The 14,250-nt window shown below is 37.8% G+C and overlaps 1 non-coding gene across 1 annotated transcript; it reads right to left on the bottom strand.

Moving 5' to 3' along the window:
• Positions 1–4,852: 4,852 nt before the first annotated feature.
• Positions 4,853–4,942, bottom strand: Trnai-uau. Its single transcript is given in 2 exon segments — positions 4,853–4,888; positions 4,905–4,942. It is a non-coding gene; the product is annotated as a tRNA-Ile (tRNA).
• Positions 4,943–14,250: the final 9,308 nt, after the last annotated feature.

The following is a 14,250-nucleotide window of genomic DNA, read 5'->3' as shown; positions in this document are numbered from 1 at the left end:
CTATTACAAGCGAGTGAAAGTGCGGTAACATAAATGAGAGAAAGTCATTATATGTTAGCAAACCTCATTTTTATTAACCATTATCTTATATTTCTGTCAAGGTAATTAATATAGATGATGACACAGTGAATTATAGAGGCGTATTCGAAGGGGCAGAAAAAGATAACATTGGAGAAAACCTCATTATTTACTCGGTGATGAGGTAAAAACAAAATAAAACGTACAATGCGCACCGGGGAATTCATGAAACCCACTAGTCGGTGGCCGTACCGACACCTCTTTGCTGTCGGTACGGCTACCGACGATCTCCCGTCCTCTCGTCGGTGCCGCACCGACCGGGTTCGTACAGAATCGCACGACTTCTTACCGGGAGTCGGTGTGACGTCGCACCCGACGAATCGGTGCCGCACCGATCGGTTTGGAGTTACAGAATACGGCCCCAGATCGGCAGTCATTACTTGTAAGGCATTACACGGCGGAGATAATTTTTGAGGGAACGTGGTAAAAACCATTGAAAAGAGCCGGCAATTGAAATGCTTCTATCTCGGGCGACGATGGCGAGAATGATTATTGAAGGCTTTTGAACCGGCAGGGGTGAATCTTTTTTTTTCAAGCCCTTAAGCTGAGAGGATAGGTACTATTACCTCGCAGCGATGTGGATGAAGGTGGAATTGAAAACCGATAGTGATTGAGGCGTATGAAGTGAGGACGCCGGAGAAATCTGCCCTCATTTTTATATTCCTCTTTTCCGCGGCGCGAATGCGTATAAATTTTAATTTATTTTGAATTAATCAGCAGCTCGATTCTGTAAATGTGATATGGCCGTCACAAGCGGATTTCGTCAATGTATTCACGGCTTTGACGCTGGAGCGATTCTGAAACTTTTTAGTGACGTCACTCTCACAGCCGCGTCCGTGAAAGTATTCACGCCCAAGAGGGCCCGTGGTAGCAGTGGTAGCTTCGTCGCGGCAATGCGCTCTAATTTTTCATTATGAATTTACGCTGTGATTGATAATTAATAGCACATTATTCATTAATTACGATGGTGGCTATTTCATATTGTCACTTCGCATAAGTAATATGTATTAAAAACAAATAAAAGAAATGCATAAAGTTAAATTTACATTCGCGTCCTATTTAAATTGATTGGCGTTCATTGCGATTGAAGTTGGTGGGAAGTTAAACCTTGCGCTGAGGGTTTGACAATTATCTTATATTTGTGCATCTTCTAGAATGTACAATTAAAATACTGACAACTTAATTTTCATAATAATTTGGAGTAGAACCAACGGTAAAAGTATTGTGCGGTATTGAATGTTAACAGATTTATTTAATATTTATTTCGTAAGTTCAAGCCTTCGATTTGTTTTTATTAACGAGAATGGAGGCTCTTTACATACCTCCGCTACTTTTGCATGAGCATCAATGTCGACGGAGGCAATAGATGCACATACTTCGACGGCAGATACGCGATATCAACATTCCCTTCGAGACGCGAGATTGGCGATGGATCACTGAGTTCACACCACGATTAATTCGTAGACGTTTAGATGGCTTGCCGGGGCATACTTTAGTACGTTAAGATAAACATTGATCATCTATCCCATCTCTTCCATGCATTATTGCTGCCGTTCAGTAACACGACCAACATGATTCGTTTTTCTGTTGACATAATAGAAATACTAAGACATGTAAACATCTCGTCCTCTAGCAGAAACTGTTAATAATCTACTCGTATTCGCGCCAGAAACATTTTCATCAGTATAAATCGTGAATAGTGGCATGTGCTTGCACAATCAGACATATATGTATACGCACCACAGCGCATTTAAAATTATGTACTGAAATGATGAGAACAGCTCAAACACATACGAGAGTGAACCATTATTAAATAATAAAATAACACTTGTTCTCATTCCGCGTAAGCATTAGCTCCATATCATGAGGAAATTAGAGCTAATTGTGCAATTACGAGCCCGCTAAGTGATAACTGACTTTGATACGCAGCACTTGACAACATATAAAAGAGGTAATATACAGTTTATAGCTATTAACTAATTAAGCAACCGTAACTTATCATTAATAGGCACTTTTAAAAGAAAAGACCTCACTCAAAATTGAGTAAAGAAGTATTATTTACTTTGGGAGTGAATATTCCACGGCATTGTATATGTTTGACTATGGTAACTGAAGTTGCAGTTGGCCGCTGAAGTAAGTTTGTGTCGGAGATTCTGATTCGTTCCTCGCGTCCGCACAGCTACCAACATAAGAAACTGAAGTGATCGTTCGCAATCCGTCAAACATCTCACGACACAGGCTTACAGGATCGCTTGAACGTCTTTCACGGTGAGAGGCGTGAGAACTCCACTGTGGTTCGAACCACGCGAAGCACAGGTATGACATTTACAGAATCGAGCTGCAGGACTCATCATTTCGGTACCCTTCCAAATTATCCGAAGGAATCTGAATCATACTGAAATGCACCCTTCACAGCGTAATATAAGTGGTTAGAAAAAAATTTGTAGGTTTCAACGACATGATTTCTTACCCATTTATGTTATCATTTGCTGTAAAAAATATTTCAAATGAAATGTTGGATCTGGCGTCTAATAATACGATAATGGATAAACTCTTGGTGGTGCTAAAATATTAGCAATTTACTTGGTTAATTTATTTTCTCACACAAAACTCCTTGGGAAATACTTTGAATAATTACATAATTTTTTGAAGAATTCCTACAAACCACCATCGATTTCGTCAGTTAAAATGAATTACTCACTTCCAGTTAGCGGAATTTATATTTCAGCGTTTTATGTTTTAGTTGGGACGCAGTAAAATTTCAGCCTATATTACTGTACCACATCTCAACGGGGGAAAATATCACTGAAAGTTTATTTTTTTATTTGTAAAGTGAAACTCAATTTTTCCTAAAATTAATACAAATTTTCAACAGATGCAATATTAATTAACGAAAATCACAATTATTTTCCTAACAAGGACTCACCATATATTTTGACCTTGCGTGCAACAGCAGGATTTCAATTCCGACGGACGGGTAACTCAAGAGAATATTTGTGCTAATCGGTTTTACGTTTTGAAGACTGCAACGCATATTTAATTTTTCAAAACTTTTCATGGTTGTGTTTATTTAAACTTTGCGAAAAAAAAGTCGTAATACAACTCAATAGATAAAATTCAAGAAAATCTCAGCTTGTTACGAAATATAGAAAGATGAATTTAATGTTGCATTTCAAGAATCAAGAGTAAAATTAGAAAATAAATAACAAAAGTTCCAAGGAATAGTATATCTATTCGTATTATCCGTCTACATTAATTCTCGAGTATTTTACATCAACAGTGATGTAAAGTACTCGAGAATAAGGGGATGCTTGCTCGGTAGTGATAGCGCGATTAGATGTTGATCAATAGCAACGGATTAAACTTTGAAAACATAATCATTTCAATGAGACTCTAGTGGACATAACCACCATAAACAAGCGAAACCAATAGGTGCGACGATTTACGCGCTTTCACTATAATTGTCACACCTTTTTTGCCGGCGGCGGAATCATTATACAAGTACATGAATGCCAGTTTCTTTCGTCGCTTTCTTAAAAGACCAGTCCATAGCGAAACGCCCACAGTAAACTGAAACGTGTAGAAAAAGTACAGCTATGCCATTCACGTAGCACAAAAAGAGGCAATTACACACGAGACTTCAAACTGCTTTCTCGAGCGTTCAAAATTATAATCAGATCTAGGGACAAAAAAGGAATCAGGTAATTGGTATAAATTAAGCATCAATTCAATTGAGAAGAATTCTTTTTTCCACAGTGGCAAGGAACTATTCTAGCCCGTCATGCATGTATGCCAATAGTTTCTTCATATAAAAACAAAACTTCACAAGCGCTACCCGTTCGAAATTCCTCTCTTATCTGATCCTTCCTTTTTAAGGAGCAAATTTAATGAGTTCTGGATGTTTAACTTAAAAAACATTAAATATCCTCTATAGATCGGCAGTACTAGGTTCCAGTGGCGCAGCGAGGGGGGTTTAGGGGGATGAACCCTCCCCCCCCCCCAGAGCTCAGAGAAATTTCTAATTTTAATCCATTATACTTAATATATTGGTATTACTTATAGAATAGTGATATGATTAATAGGGATCGGGTTGGTGTGGTTGCTAGAGTGTTGGCTTCCCACCCGGTGGGCCCGGGTTCAAATCCCGGCAGCGGCAGAGAACATTCAGAGACTGCCCGATCCCTGCTTGAGTGTTGTGTGGAGGACATTTCAAGCGCAACACTCCGTCCGTCGGATGGGACGTTAAGCCGTGGTCCCCTTGGCGCCTTTCGTTAAGAACAGGCTAATGCCGACGCCAGGTTTCCCTCCACCCTTCCTTATCTACCCTTCCCTCATGGCGCAAATGACCTCAGCTGTCGGTCGCCTCCTCCAATTACCAAACCATATGATTAATCAAATATCTCTCATAAATAGGTAAAACTAGTCATTTTGAACCATTAATCTTAAAATTTTCTGGAGGAGGGCCCACGCAACTCACTCTTACCCTGGAAGGTATGCCATACCCCACACTCCAAAGTATTAGTTGCGCCTAAAACCCCCCCTAACCTAAATTCTTGGCTGCACCCCTGCTAGGCTCAACCAATACGAATTTCTACATTACAATAAGCGCTAATAATACCGAACGTATTTTAGCACGGCTCCAGCCTCCTGAGCTTCATGTATTTTCGTCACGTTACCTTTAATTGCGTTAAGACCATGAGAAAGAATTCTACAACCCACTTTTCCAGGTTTTAGTCCCATGAAATTCCTTCCAGCCGTCAAAAAAATTAAAAAGTGCTCCAGGTGAGGCTCGAACTCACAACCCCGGCATAGCTCGGACACTGTCTTATAAGTGCCGTGCGCTAACCAATTGCGCCACTGGAGCTTGAGGACTTATGGTCCTTAAAGACATGTCTAGGCGAAGGTATTTTTGAAGTGAAAACTTCTTTAGCGGCGTTAAGCACTTTTGCGGGATGGGGAAAAAGCATAGAATTCGCGTGAGCGTCACCGACCCGACACCGCGATCGCTACAGCGAGATATACATTTCCGTCTCAAAATTCGTCTCTTTGTCCGTCACGCGGGAGACCGGGGTTCGATTCCCCGCCGGGGAGGTTTTTTTTCTCAATCTCATGCAATTTAAAAAATTTTACAGTGAATATTTCAACTACGCAGGCTGACTAGGTATAGTAAATAAACTTTGTTAATATATAGACTGTTAAAGTCTTTTTGTTTTAAAAATATTAAAATTGAAAATAAAAATCTATAGTGTATATTGTATAAGTTCATTTAATATAAAGAGCTCGTGCATGAACGTGCAGAAGAGTGTACACGCTATAAAAATACAGTTCAGTACAATTTAAGGCAGTTTCTTATATGTGCATAGTGAACAATTGTAGGTTTAAAGCATATTAAATAAAAGAAATAAAAGCATATTATATTTTAATATATAAATGATGTTACTTTCTATTCATACACATCGTATTTTTAATATATATTTAATAATGAACAGTTTGCTGAAAAAAATAATTTCAATTTTTTGTTGAAAAATTAGTATTACTGGAAAAATTAGCTCTTTAACAATATTAAATCTATATAAAAACTAAATGGATAATAATTATTTCAGTTTTCACTTCTGTCGGCCAGTCCCACGACTGCCCCGTTTTTTTTATGCTACATCGTATATTGCAAACTGTTAAAATTGTTAGTTGCCGACACTTGCAAATTCCGTTTGAAATTATTAATTTACAACGAATCATTCATTCACGTATTTTTATTTGTTTATGTGTTTATTTATTTACGAATTTGTTTATTAATTTATATATTGCTGTCCAAAAACCGCAAGATGCCAATTACAAAGATGTGAGAATTGTAAAGAAAATAATTAAAAAATAGGAAAAAAAAGAAAAATGTGGACAGCGATGATCAAAGCAATATTCAACAGTACTATCAAATAGCAAACAAAGGATGGTAGAGTTCATAATGTGGATAGAAAAGTACAGGAAAAATTACGAATCACCGAGCAACATTGAGAACTCAAGTAATATGGTACTTTTACATTGGATTTATTGCATTTGTAAAAACTGACTGGAGAACTAAAAAGTCTAAAAATGTGAAGTGTGATCGAAACTCATCTTCAATATTTGCTTCTAGTCAACTATCAATATATTCTGAAGACTCAACAAATTGTGGCGAGCAGATATGTTGATCGATGGGTCCCAGGTTCAAATCCCGGGTGGAGCATTCGGACACCAACAAACAAAATCCTCAAGCGCGAGGTGGCCCAGGGAACAACCCCTTTCCTACCTGACAGAAAACCTAGGAAGACGAGATAAATTCGAATATTGGAAACATTAAACACACTAAACGATGTAACATCAATCTTGCTCCCATAGGTATTTTTCTCCCAGTCATCATGAGGGATTCGTGTTGGTAAGGTGGCCACCCCGTGATCCTCGATTCAATTCCCAGCGGTGGCTGAGAATTTTACGCGACCACACGATGCCTGATCTAATACTTTGTGGAAAGAACTTCAAATAGAATACCTAAATTACACGATCATTAATTTCATGCCTTAGAATGATAGCTCAAGCGACAGCTCAAGCGATAGCTTTTCAGGGACCAAATAAATGATCGCTCGACCCATCCTTTTCTGAATCACACGGTCATTCCCACTGTCTCTTTTTCCATCGCTCATTCCATCATTTTCCATATTTACAGTTGTCATTCAATTAAAAGTCAAGCGTGGCGATACAATCGCTGTTAGCGGCCGTGGGTTCGGATTGATTGAAGGACGGTGCCAGCGATGGTTTCAGAGATGGAAAAAGGGACGTGAAGAGAGATGGAAAAAGGGAAGGGATTTCCATCCCTCGAACCATTGCGAAAAAAGGTAATTTTTTCCGCTATCATTGGCGAGATCGCTGGAGCTGTCCCCCGAATGGATGGAAAAATCGTCGTGTGATTCAGGCTGATTTACACTCCGTCCGTCGCATGGGACGCTGAGCCATGATTCCCTTGGCGCCTCATGTTAAGAGCAAATAATGCTGGGGCCAGGTTTCTCTAAACCTTTTTTTTCTCTACCCTTCTCCATAGCGCAATTGAAGGGGTAAAAGGGTTTTTTTTAAACAAAATTAGGTACAGAAACTGATCGAAGAAATGTACAAAAACTTGGTGGCCGAGGGATACGAGTGAGTCCCTGTTCTGTGCTGACTTCGAGAGGAAAATCAAGTAAACTACAAAATATTCTGTTGATCTCGTTTGTTTTCTTCAACTAATATTTGTCTACTACTAAACCCCTCAATTGATCTTACTTAATCTGTCGGCCTTCTCTTCCAAAATATCATACCTCAAAAAATATTATGAAATCAATTATCCATACAATGGACATCATTGCCTCAAGTAAATCCTTTCAATTTCACCACAGACTACCAAAGCCACTACTCAGACTTGGCCGATTCCTCCTGGCGACTGTAAGCATGGTTCTCTGCGGACAAAGATCGATTGATCCGCGCAACATTCAAATAGAATGGGTCGCGTTCAATGGTGCCGGCCGCCTTTTACTTTCACCGCGGCAAATGTGCTCCAATTTCCTATTCTGCCGACTGTTGCGCACTTACGAACACCTCCATTGATAGCCACCCTATTGCATGAGATATATTCAATGAAGGAGATGATTGTCAATAAGAAATAGGGGCGGTCTGGAGTGTTACCGGGGACTTTGAGGGTACTCCCCCAGAAAACATTAGGAAATTGTATGGCCGGAAATAGATTTTGACGCTATTCTGGCTTTTAAAAACTAGGTATAAGTTTTAAAATAATAGCAATTTCGTAAGAAAACATACAATAAAAAGTGGAAATTTCACAGCTTATAAAATTTAATAATGCATTATGGTTCTAATAGTCTATTAAATAGTGACTTTGTTCCTTAAAACTCCGCGGAAATCTAAAAAAAAACTCTAAAATATCCTTTTCGAATAACCCTTTCAAAAAGTATTAGGTTCTCTTTTATCTTCTGACACTTTTAATTTATTTTTATATAATCTTTTACGCAGCTGTATAGTAGAGTATGGACACATTGTAAAGGAACTAATGAAAACGAATAATTTTATAATTGCAAAAAATCTTCGGTTTAAGTAATCCGAGTCTTTTTTTGTTCACACCATTCATATACGCTTCACAATTGACGCGAGTTTTGTCTCGCCCCGAGCTTGTCTTCGCCTGAGGGCCCCCTCGGCGAGGGCAAGCTCGGGGCCCTCGGCGATTGCCGACAAGCCTACCTGGAAATACCGCCCCTGATAATAAACTCTATAAATATATCTCATACTTGAAAGGGAGAAGAAATTAAAAACGCAAAAACCAAATAGAAGGTCAAACAATTGGTTGAATTCCGAAAACTAAAAATACCTCTGATTTATTTTTTTAAATAAATTTGTAAAAATTATTAGAAACACGATTTTTCCAATTAGGTTTATTATAAATGAGCGTTGAAGGGCCTGATAGGTGAGTATAACGATTAGTGCACAATATTTAAGTATATCTAAACCTAATTATATCCCACGATTTATTCTTCGAGTGATGAAAAGCTTATTTTTTTACTTTTTTAGTGGATTTTATATTGTTTTTGGAAAAAGCGTGTTTTCTATCTCTTTATTTTTATTTACTACTTTTCAGAGGAGAATCATGTAATCGATTCAACCGTAGCCGTTAAAGAAATGTTTACCAAAACGTTTTATAACAAACTCCATGTACGGAGACCATTTAATATTGTTTTCCCATTTGAACGTTTAGTTAACTAATGAGAGCACAATAGGATAAAATTTAAAATATCTGATTATTGAATATTGTATTGTCATCGGAATCAAGCAAGTGCAGAAAATATCAAGTCGGTCGACAAGGGGAGGTGGGTTAAAATCAGTTACAAGTTTCCATCGATGAAACAGACGAAGCAACAAAAAGCCTGTTAAAATATGTGTCGAACAAAAGCAACTTAACCAGTATTAAGCGAAAATATCGTTTCTAACATCTTAGGCAATAATTTTCGCGGGTGGTTTCGTAACACTTCAAGATCAAGGACAGCGAACACCTAATATCCAGTCAGGCTTAACTTTCTGAGGTACAGTTAGCCTGCCTAAAATCTGTATTAAAAATGTTTCCTACGTTAATTACGACTTATTTTTATAACAATCATAGCTTTTATCAAAATCGTTACTTTAGACTTGTTTCAGCATCGTCCAGAGGCAAAGTAATACAAAAATATCCTTGATTGACCTCAAAAGTGTAGGACACCTAATACTTTAGAATCCTCCTGAAACATTAATGAGAATACTTAGCTATAAAAAAACAAGGGTGAAGTACGCCATGAAAAAAAAGGGTCCGCATCGACTTTTTTGCGACCGCGCCCCCGCAAGTTTCCAAGTAGGCTTCCGCGGAGATTATGACGGTAGGCAACGATTCCTCCGGGTTTCCTTCCGCGTTTATCCATTTTACTGGACAGTGCTTCGCCGACGTTCCAGTCGGCTTCCTCAACCAGGGCACGCCTCCACAAAATAGGCGCCAAACAGGGTGTATATCGATGACTAAGTTCTAACAACACGTATCTCAAATTCGGCCGGTTTGATACAGGTATTTTAAACAAAGCGTAATAACATTAAAAATATAATACAAACAAAAAACAACTCTTTCTTTGCGAATGAATGCTAATTTTTCAATTTCATGAACTTTTGGTTTTTAAATTCAGTGTGCAAGTAACAAATATTAATCGCTCTTTTGCTCTCCTGAAAGGTTGCTATTTTTGAGATACGTGTTGGTAGAACTTAGCTATCGATATAAAGACGACCAAATTTCTGCATCGACACTTCAGTGGACCTGAGGGAGCCAACTGAAACGTTTGCTTATTATCCCTCACCACAACGGCCGGCCAGTCGTAATGAACCCCCTGCGCTCATCCTCATCTCACTGAGTACCTCGCCGAACAATCGCAAACAAAGCATGGAGAAGTAGGGTGAGCAGTCGTCCGCCAACCTATACGTATCTGTCACTGGTAGGGTCTCAATACGGTTGGATGGGTGGTCGTGGAAAGATGCCGGTGGTGAATTTACCTTTTGAAAAATTGTCATAAGTAAGTATTTGTTGATATATTTGAAATACTAATGCTTTGGAATGTTTTATCATAGTTGCTTTGCCGGTGCTGTACCCCAGAATGCGGGGTGTAATGGTGTGATAGAAGCAGATTGTGGCCATCGCTGGTAAATGGCTGAGTTTAGCTCCACAGCGTGGGCTGAAAAGAGGATGTGCTTATTAGCTTTTAAAAATTTATGTGCTACAAGTAGATCAGGATGTGTCCCTGCTCCAGGGACACATTGTATTGTGTAATAATTCTGTAAGTATGCAATGGAATGTTCTATGACACATTTTATCAGAATACTAATCCATTAAGTTTCAGTGTTTCCACGAGTACTTGTATAAATAAATTCTAGAATATTAAATAAATATTTATAGTAAAGTATCTAAGAGTTATCTTTTATCCAATAATTGTTTCCTTTGGTTACAAGAGAAAGTACGATACAGCAGAGAATGATGAAGGATCAGCAACAATGGATTTAGCAAAAATTGGTGCTCCCTTTAACAGCCCAAATTTTTATATAAGGAAATACAATTTAGGGGAAAAATAAAAATTTGTCGAATTGTTTCTTCTTTTTTCTTTTATAAGCTATACAAGTAGTACCATTCGTTTTCCCTCATTGACATTTGAGAAATAGACGAATGACGTACTCGTCTAATTTGGTTTCAAGAGAACTAAAACGACCAAATCTGAGGCTTGCAAATAAATGTAATTTTAAGATATCTACAGATGGATATCTATTAGATATGTATATATATGTGTAAACGGATATATATGGGGGTTAAGGGGTCGCGCTCCCCTCCTTACGTGGCCACCTGCATTGCCTAACATAGCAGAACCACAAGTGTAACTTATTATATCATAAGAAAGCTTTATCTTTTATATGTGTATAATTACCTTATATGAAATTTTCTCAAACTTTGCATGTAACTTATTTTTCATTCTGATAAAAGTTCTCATGAAATAATTTCGCCCCCTCCCCCCTTTAGTTTTTTTGTATCCGCTACTGGCCTACAGTCCGGCTGCCGAGAGTTGTCCGTTGTCAGCTAGAATGGGTAGTGGGAAAAGTTCCAGTTAAGAAAGGGAAACGCCCACATCATATGTAAATAAAAGGGTTCTCTGAAGAAAGCAACCAGAAGGGACGACGAGCATGAAGGTATCAATGGAAGAATCCTTTGTTTTGGCGATTCGCAGAAAGGGCTTGTTTTGGTGGTTCAGGCTTGTTTCAGTACTTCATGTGCATGTGACAACGTTGTATGACTAGGCAAGGGTGTGAGGTGCATTTGGGGGACAGTGATTAGTTGCAAACCATGCTGGCGCAGGGTTCTCTGTGTCCCCTTTTAATGTGCCATCGGACAACTCTCACCAGATGGACTGTATATATTGTTGCACAGGATCTTCCTTAGGATAGCCATTAACCATAGTGTTCTGTTTGTGACTGTGGCTTTTGAAGAATTATGTTTGTCCAAGCTCCTCAAAGAAATTTAGATTTGTTACAACTACGCCTATGCTATTAAGTATTTTTATAACTGAATTCTTACTTATCGGAGATTTCTCTGATGCTCCACTGGTATACTTCTACTGCTTGAGGAGAGAAACCTGATCAGACATGGAAGTGATCGCAAGTACACGCAAAATGACCGAAACCGCTGAGTTGATCAGTCAGTCTAACAATCCAAATTGAAAAAATATAAGAAATTGGTTATCTAATGTCTGGGGTAATAAATTAAATTTTCTGACTTTATGGGATGAAATATCTTATGTAAATATGATTATTATGGTTATCAACGCTAATCTCTGTAAATCTACAAGGGGGAACGGCAGCTATAGGGAACGGGTGGTTGCTGATGTCACACAGTTGGCATAGTCACCAGGCATCATTCGACGCGTCACAAAAATTTTCAAGTCTTCCATCGCTCGATTAAGGAACCAAAATTTTTCTCCTTTAATCAATTCTTAAATGGCTTCCATAGCTCATGAATTGCATTTCAAAACACACTTTCGGAGATGCATCCAAAATCACCCCTCGTCACCTGCACATCTAATTAGTGTCTAACAGATTGGGATGTATCTAATAGATGTCTAATAGGCATCTATTAGATATACATATATTAATAGATGAAAATAGACAATATAGATATCTATTTTCCGTGTGGGTCCTCTCCGGTGTAATTTTTTTTTGCAGGGAATACTACACTCCACGGTAAATATCAACTCAAACTTCTCTCATGTTTGGTACTTTTAGCCATATTAGGCCATAGCCTTTGCATATGCACTCCCTTTACTCCTTTACAAGGATACAAAAACTATTAATCTAGCATAATTAGAAAGATTTGATAAAATTTTGGGGGGCATGACACCTTCACCCCCTAAAATGCACCCCTGCACATGAAAACGTACATATATTTAGGATAAGCAGCATAATTATTAATTTAAATTGGAAGAGTCCATCAAATAAATATCTATCAATGAGATGAAATGAAAATGCTACACGTACACACCTCAAAAGAAAAAATCTACAGGTGGATAGTATATGTTCCACATTTCCGTGTAAGAATCCCTCAATGGAGCTTAAGTTTTAACTAATGTGATTGTAATTATCACCAAACTACTCAAATGAAAATACCAAACCCAGTAACACAATTACAAAGACAGTAGTATTGAAAAAACCTTTTAAAATACATTGCTTCACATGGCCTCCGTCTTCTTGAAATAACAACTGAATATGTAATGACAAAAGCCTGAGGCAAATGTTTTGAGACACAAGGACAATTTTATTTGATTCACGAGAAGCTTGAAATGATGGAATGAGTGCTACACAACAGCTCTGCAAACTAAAGACATTCAAACAAAGAAAACTGTAAAAAAATGAAAAAACATTTCAAAGGTGAAACATACAGCCTATCTGATGGTAGAAATTAGGATGGTAGTTAGGGACTTTGGAAGTGATGTTAAGAATAGAATTATAGAAGTGCCGATGTATTGTGAATGATTTTATTTTACTTGAAATCCATAACATCAGTATCTAATAGGAGAAATAGGAACAACGGGATAGCTTTGTAATTATTACTGGAAGAAAATAGGTTGATTGTAATGAAAATTAAAAACGGAACAATATTGAAAGATGAATATTTAGTGCATATCAAATGTAAGTAAAGTAAGCAAGAGAGGGAGAGAGAAAGGAGTAAGCAAGGTTGACAGAGCATACCTGTAGTTATAGGGAGAAATGAAGCAATTTAAATTTTTAAGGAAGTTATCACAAACATTATGCCACTGAAAGATCACTTTTAGTGGAATATTCAAAATACTAATGCATATCACTTTAGCAATCATAATTTTATAAAATGTGTGGTATGGTAGAGGCAATGAAGTAAAAATAAAAGAATTCCATTGATAAAGATGGAGGTCAGCCATTGTAAACGGCATTGGTATGTGATTTTTTTTCTAAAATAAGACCACTAGGCAAAGGATGTTGAGTAATTCCTTGGAAATTTGATGAGCATTCTGCCAGTTGGCTCATAATAAATGTGCAGTTCACTGTTGTATTTCAATATCGTGAGACTCTAAGGACAATTTAAATATGTACAGCATACTGAAGAAGGGGTGCTTGAGTAGCTATGGGATTTCATTTAAGTTGAAATCTCAAGTATGGTAATTACATACATATCCATTTCTCTTTGTTGAATTCTATGATACTGCAACTTCTGTTTCGTTATCACTTCTGCTGGTTCAATTCCAGATGAAAGAACTTTGAGATAAATGATACATAAGAGTAATTAAATTAATACTCCTCTCCACTAGCACACCATACTCTTGGGCAGGGGCGCAGCTATGAATTAAGTCTAGGGGGTGTTTTAGGCACAACTAATACTTACGGGTGTGGGGGTATTGCATACCCACCAGGGTAAGCAGGAGTTGCTGGTGCCCTCCTTCAGAAAAATTTGAAGAATAATGGTTCAAAATGGTGAGTTTTACGGCTTTCTGAGGGATATTTGATAAATGCTAGCACTATGCTGTAAGTAATATTGATCCAAATAAGTAAAATGGATTAAACTCAAAAATTTCTCTGTGCTCT

Source organism: Ischnura elegans, chromosome 6 (assembly GCF_921293095.1).
Source record: "Ischnura elegans chromosome 6, ioIscEleg1.1, whole genome shotgun sequence".
Lineage (NCBI taxonomy): Eukaryota > Metazoa > Arthropoda > Insecta > Odonata > Coenagrionidae > Ischnura > Ischnura elegans.
The sequence above is the reverse complement of the archived record's forward strand: the minus strand, read 5'-3'. Positions and strand labels throughout refer to the sequence as shown.